Here is a 6,000-nt window from a genome sequence, read left to right as displayed (position 1 = left end):
CAAAACAGCCCTTAGAATGGAGAATTCAAAATCAGAAAATACTGATAACGGAAAGCTGTAAAAGTGCAATTGTGATTTTAATGTTTGAAAAATGTTGAATAAAAATTATTTTTAAAAAATAAATGTGAAACTGCAATTTGATTTATCTTTGAAGATAATTTAAATCAAGAGATGAAGATGAAATGTTAAAGAGAGGGATGGGGAATTTGCGAAACATATTTAGCGATGGAGTTGATGTTATTATAAGGGATTAGAAGTTAAGGGAGATTAGTGAAGAGCACTTCCTGTCCCCAAAGGCGACGGACGTGTGCGTCTGCCACTCTTCTCTTCGGTGGGCTCCTTTTAGGACCACAGGGGGTCCTGGAGGGGCTCCCTGCCGCAGGGCGGCTTGTTGGGACCCCCTGGATCGGCGGCAGCCGCAGGGGGGTTTCCAGCCTCGCCCCATGAGCCGGGGAGTTTGGGGGGTGCATGGCGGCATTTCCTGCTGTCGCTGTGCCCCTTCGCCGATCAGATTCCAGAAGGAAATAATCAATTAGAAGTTACAGCTGAAGTGCGGTGAGGTGAGAGGTTTCCCTCAATCTCCTGTAAATCTATTTAACTGATGAACAGCAGCTTCTCCAAATTATGGATTCAATCCTTTGAAGTGTTAAGATTGGAGGGGGGGATTTTCCACACACACCCTCGGAAAAAGTGGCACTCGGAATATCTCTCTTGGAGGAGAGAGAGAGAGTTAAAAGCTAACTTTCACTTCCTTTAACAATGGGAGTGTCAGGCCTGTAGTTATGTTCTTTTTAGGATCTTTGGCCTGCCACACTTTCTTATAGTTTTTTTTTTTTGCAATATATTTTTATTGTTTTTACATTTAAAACAATGCAATGCCGCAGAGTCGGGGTGATCATATATTCACATTATGTACAGCTGGTTTCAACCATTAACAATTATTCTACTTAATACATTATCTGTCCTTCTGTTCGATCGCCATATATACATTTGTTCCAGTCTTGTCATCTTAACTTATACCAGTCATAAAATCTATTCCATACCTCAAAATATTCTGATTCCCCTTTATTTTTAAGTTCCAAAGTGAGCCTATCTGCTTCTGCACAGGCCAACACTTTTCTGATTATATCTAGCTCTGATGGTGTATTTTCTTTTTTCCAATGCTGTACATAGGTTATGCGTGCTGCAGTCAGTATATGTATAATTAGATAGAGTGTATCTTTCTTAAACCCCTCCGGTATTATGCCTAGGAGAAAAGTTTCTGGTTTAAACTTTTTCTTATAGTTTTCTATGCTGTTTCATTAGTGTAGTAGTTGGGAGGGGGGAATAGAAAGGAGTAGGATTGTGGAATGTATTGTTGACATTCTTTTATAGAAGCCAAGGTCATCTTTTGTCTCCGCACCTCGACACCTGACCAGAAGCAGAAGAGTGTAGATGCCAGCGTGGAAGATGATGATTGGAACATGTGATGGATTATGGGGTGTGGGGATAGATCATGAACTTTCAACTGGGCGGAATTCCACGCAGAAAATCAGTGTTGGAATTCCATAGACGTGCTAACTTGCCTGTACGAATAAATTGGACCTTTAAGGATAACTTTGCCTTGGACAATGATTTAATTCTGCATGGTATTTAGAACGCTAACAGGGAGAATGATTTTTGCTACAATTGCAAGGGATGATTGCTGAGCTGTTGTTTTTTAAACTACATTATGAAAACTTTGGATATGTTGCTCCCTGGTCCCCTGTGAAGGCAGAGCCAAGATGCCAACTTCCTCCTCCTCCTTTGCTTTTACGAATGAAGTTTCCCCTTTGAAAGAATTTCTGGCTTTATATTATTCCACACCCTGGAAATCTCCTGGAGCCTCTCTTCTTATGTGGTCCCCTTGGATTTGGATTTGACTCTTATCCCTTGGCTTGCAGCTGTACAGGAGGATTAACTTTCACTTCTGGCTTGTTTGCCTCCACAATCTCTCCCAGCTGTGTATTCCACAGACGCCATTTCTTTTGCATAAGACTTACAGCTATCTCTGAACTTAATATGGGACCTAAAAAGCCACCACCTGGTAAGGCATCTTCGGCCCTGACATCTTCTACATCTAGTCCGATTACACAACAGACACAAATGGTTTCATTTCTATAACCTAAAACAACTGAAGAGAGTTCAAAGGACTTATCTGTTGCCCAAATGTTTCAAACTATTTTAAAGGGACAGGACGAACTGAAAAAACAATTGGCAGATCTAAACAAACAGCTCAGAGAAACGCAACAACAAGCAACACAAGACAAACAGAGAATAGGTGTGTTGGAGGAAGACACAACTGGGTTGAGGGAGGAGGTTAAGACAGTCCAGAAGGGGAATAGAGAATTTGAAAATCATATGATAAAGGTGGAATTTGAACGAATGTCTTTTTTTCTTAGATTTCAAAACTTACCAGAGACAGAAAATGAAGACCTTAAGGAGATTATGACCACAATTTTATCAGAATACATTAAAAGAGACAAACAACAGCTATGGTGGGATATTGATCTGATCTATAGGATCAATTCAGCATATGCTAGAACACACAACGTTCCAAGGGAAGTACATGTTAAATTTCTTAGAAAGACTACAAGAGATGAGGTCTTAGGAGCTCAGAGAGTGGGACCATTAAAATATAAAGATAAATAAATAGCCATTCTTAAACAAATTCCGAAGAAAGTAAGAGATAAGAGGAAGAAATATTCCTCTTTATCAAAGAAATTATATGATAAAGGAGTTTGGTTTAGATGGCTATTGCCAGAAGGAATATTGATTTTTTGGGAGGGCAATAGAATTAGAATCAACACAGTTGTGGAGGCAGAAGCCTTCATTAAAAAACACATTGCCTTTCTAGATGGAACAGGGGACAGTACACAGGATATGAAGGAGTGAGGGGCCTGTGGCTCTGCCAGAGGACAGGGGGGAGGAAGCAACATAGAGAACACTCAGGTCACAAAAATAAGTTTGAAATATTATTGCAATTGTTGTTATAATGTAATTGTTGGAAGTGACATATAAGATGATTGAATATATTGCTGATATAATGTAAAACAAAAAGCTGCCAATGTTTATCTTTTAATCTTTGATCTTTATTTTTTTTTCTGTAAAAGTTGTGAGATTTGGGGGGATTTCTACCTTTCGCACGATGTAGCTGTCAAAAATTTTTATACCTACCTACCCCTTCCTATAAATATTTGTAAAAACCAATAAAATTCTTTAAAAAAAAGAAATTAAGGGAGATTAGTGATATTGTTTATGTACTAAGAAGAAAATAAGTTCAAGATAAAAAATATGGAAAAAGAATAATATGGCTGAAATTGGGAACAGAGATATGATGTCAAATGGATTGTGTATATGATAAGATGTAAAAGAAAAGATCATTCTGTTCATAAACTATGTTAAAATTTGCAGTAAAAAAATAAAAAACCTTAAAAAAAGAATTTCTTATTTAGAACTTCTTGGGCTGTAATCTTGTCTTTTTCTGGGAATTAGAGAATTAGAAATTAAGAGCCGTAGTGACCCAGTGGTTAGACTGCAGTTTTGCAGGCTAATTCTGCTGACTGCCAACTGCCAGCAGTTCGGCAGTTTGAGTCTCACCAGGGATGGAGTAATCCAAATACGTTGTGTGCCACTATTTATGCCCTCTTGCATATTGCACTGAAAAAGTGAGAGGTTGTAGACTATGTTGGACTCAATCATTCAAATCAATGTTTCTCAACCTTGGCAACTTTAAGATGTGTGGGCATGGGTATTCTGGAAGTTGAAGTCCACACATCTTAAAGTTGCGAAGGTTGACAAATGCTGCCTTAGACCACTAGAATCTAAATGGTTTAATGATCCAGTCTAAATTCTCTTATTGACAGCATTTATTTCTCAGTGGAAGTATCCAAATTGAAGCATATTTAATTGAAGGCTGCCCATACCTTCTTTTAATGCATTCTGAGAAGGAAGCTGTCTCATTGGTTAATTAGTTCCACTGTCAAATTGTTTGTTGGCTTAAGAGGATATCTTTTAACATCTAACCAGAACCTTCCTTCCAGTAACTGCCTTCGAAATGTGCTGCAAAAGAACATCTTACAATGACACCAAAAATAGCTTTCCTGGATGCATCAACAAATCTACTGAGGTTTATAGAAGGCTTTAGGAAAACGTGGAGAAAGTACTGGAAAGCAAAGGATCGAGGATGGAGAATAAATATATTATCACAGACAAATAGTTTAAAAAAAAATCTAGACTCTTCAAATTTTTCCTCCTCCCATTTTTCCTCTTTGCCTTTTATTGATACCTTTTTCTTTGGATAACGCAGAGGAACACATATTCTGTAAATGTTGGCAAGTTTTTGATACTTAGCATCAACATATAGGCGATATCAAATCCTTACTCATAGGCAGCAAAACAATTGTCCTAGGCATGGAGGAAGCTGTAAGAGTGGAAAACCTAGCTACATTTTAATTTTTATCCTGTCTTTATTAGTTTATACATAATTTAAAGTGGGAAACATTCAACATACTCTTCTTCCTCTTCCTCCTCTTTTTCCTCACAACAACAACCCTGTGATGTAGATTGAGCTGAGAAAGGCTGACTGACTCAAGGTCACCCAGCTGGAACTCACAGGCTTCTTGTTTCTAGGCCAGCACCTTAATCACTAGACCAAAGTGATTCCAATGAAGTTCTCATTGGAAAAACACTCAATTTGTTGACTAGGGACAGTCAAGTTTGAAGACCTTGAGAAGAGCAAGAGCAGGGCAATTGTCCAAATGATTCCCCCCTTCCTGTTCCTTTCATTCTGTACTGATGACTTTTTTCGATTGCTTTTGGTGTTGATCTCAATAGCCAGAGTACATGAGAATACTATGGAACTCCTAGGATCACACTTCAATTAATTTAAAGGCTTGACTGACACATCAACTACCCAAACTCTACTTTGGAGGGGCCCCTTTGGTGCATCCCCTTGCACACTTAAAAAGTACTGTACTCTGATTGACTCTGTCTGTCTCTCCCACTGATAGTGTAATTCTGTAATATTTTTTCCCACTAATCAAGGAGTTTGATGTAATGGTTAAGGCACCAGGCTAGAAAACCAGGAGATGTAAGTTCTAATCCAGCTTTAGGCCCAAAGATAGCTGGATGAACTTCGGCCAGTCATGTTCTCTCAGACTAACTCACCTCACATGGTTGTTGTTATAAGACGGGTGTCAAACTCAAGGCTGGATCCGGCCCACAGGGTACTCAGATCTGGCCCGTGGAGCCACCCTGTGATGCTCCTGCCAGTGAAAACGGCCTCCTGAGCTCCATTTTCAGCTGCTATGGCCTTCTACAACCCTCTGTCAGTGAATACGGAGCTCCAGAAGGCCACGCGTTTCACTGGCAGAGGGTTGTGGAGGCTGTGGCAGCTGAAAACAGAACTCGGGAGCCTGTTTGTGCTGGCAGAGTGCTCGGGCCACCACAGGCGCCTCCGACACAAGTGACATTGAGCTGGTCACGCCCACCCTGGCCACACCCACCCCAGTCCCCCGAGGTCAAACACAACCCTGATGCAGCCCTCAATGAAATCGAGTTTGACACCCCTGTTATAAGGAAAAAAGGAGGAGAAAAAGAGTATTAGGTATGTTAGCTGCCATGAGTTATTTATAAAGTAATAAAGGTGGGATAAAACTCTAATCAACAACTACATAACCTAATATATATTGAACGATGATGCCGTTATTACATGGGTTAAGAAAGAGAGAAGAAAGGACATTTCATATCAAGACTCTTAAATTGTATTATGAAAAGTATACACACTATTCATATAAAGCACGCTAACCATTTAGTTATATTGGGATGCTTTCAGAAAGATAGCTATTGATACTATAGTTGTCATTCTTCCTTTTTTATTTAACTGATTTTTGATTATTTTTGTTAAATGGAAGAAATAGTAAAAGTCACAGGAAACTTGCAAATGAAATATAAAGCAGGACTCTGGTTAAATTATGTCAA

Source organism: Natrix helvetica, assembly GCF_964273705.1.
Source record: "Natrix helvetica genome assembly, chromosome: 3".
NCBI classification, from domain to species: Eukaryota; Metazoa; Chordata; class Lepidosauria; order Squamata; family Natricidae; genus Natrix; species Natrix helvetica.
This window is presented reverse-complemented; position numbering follows the sequence as displayed.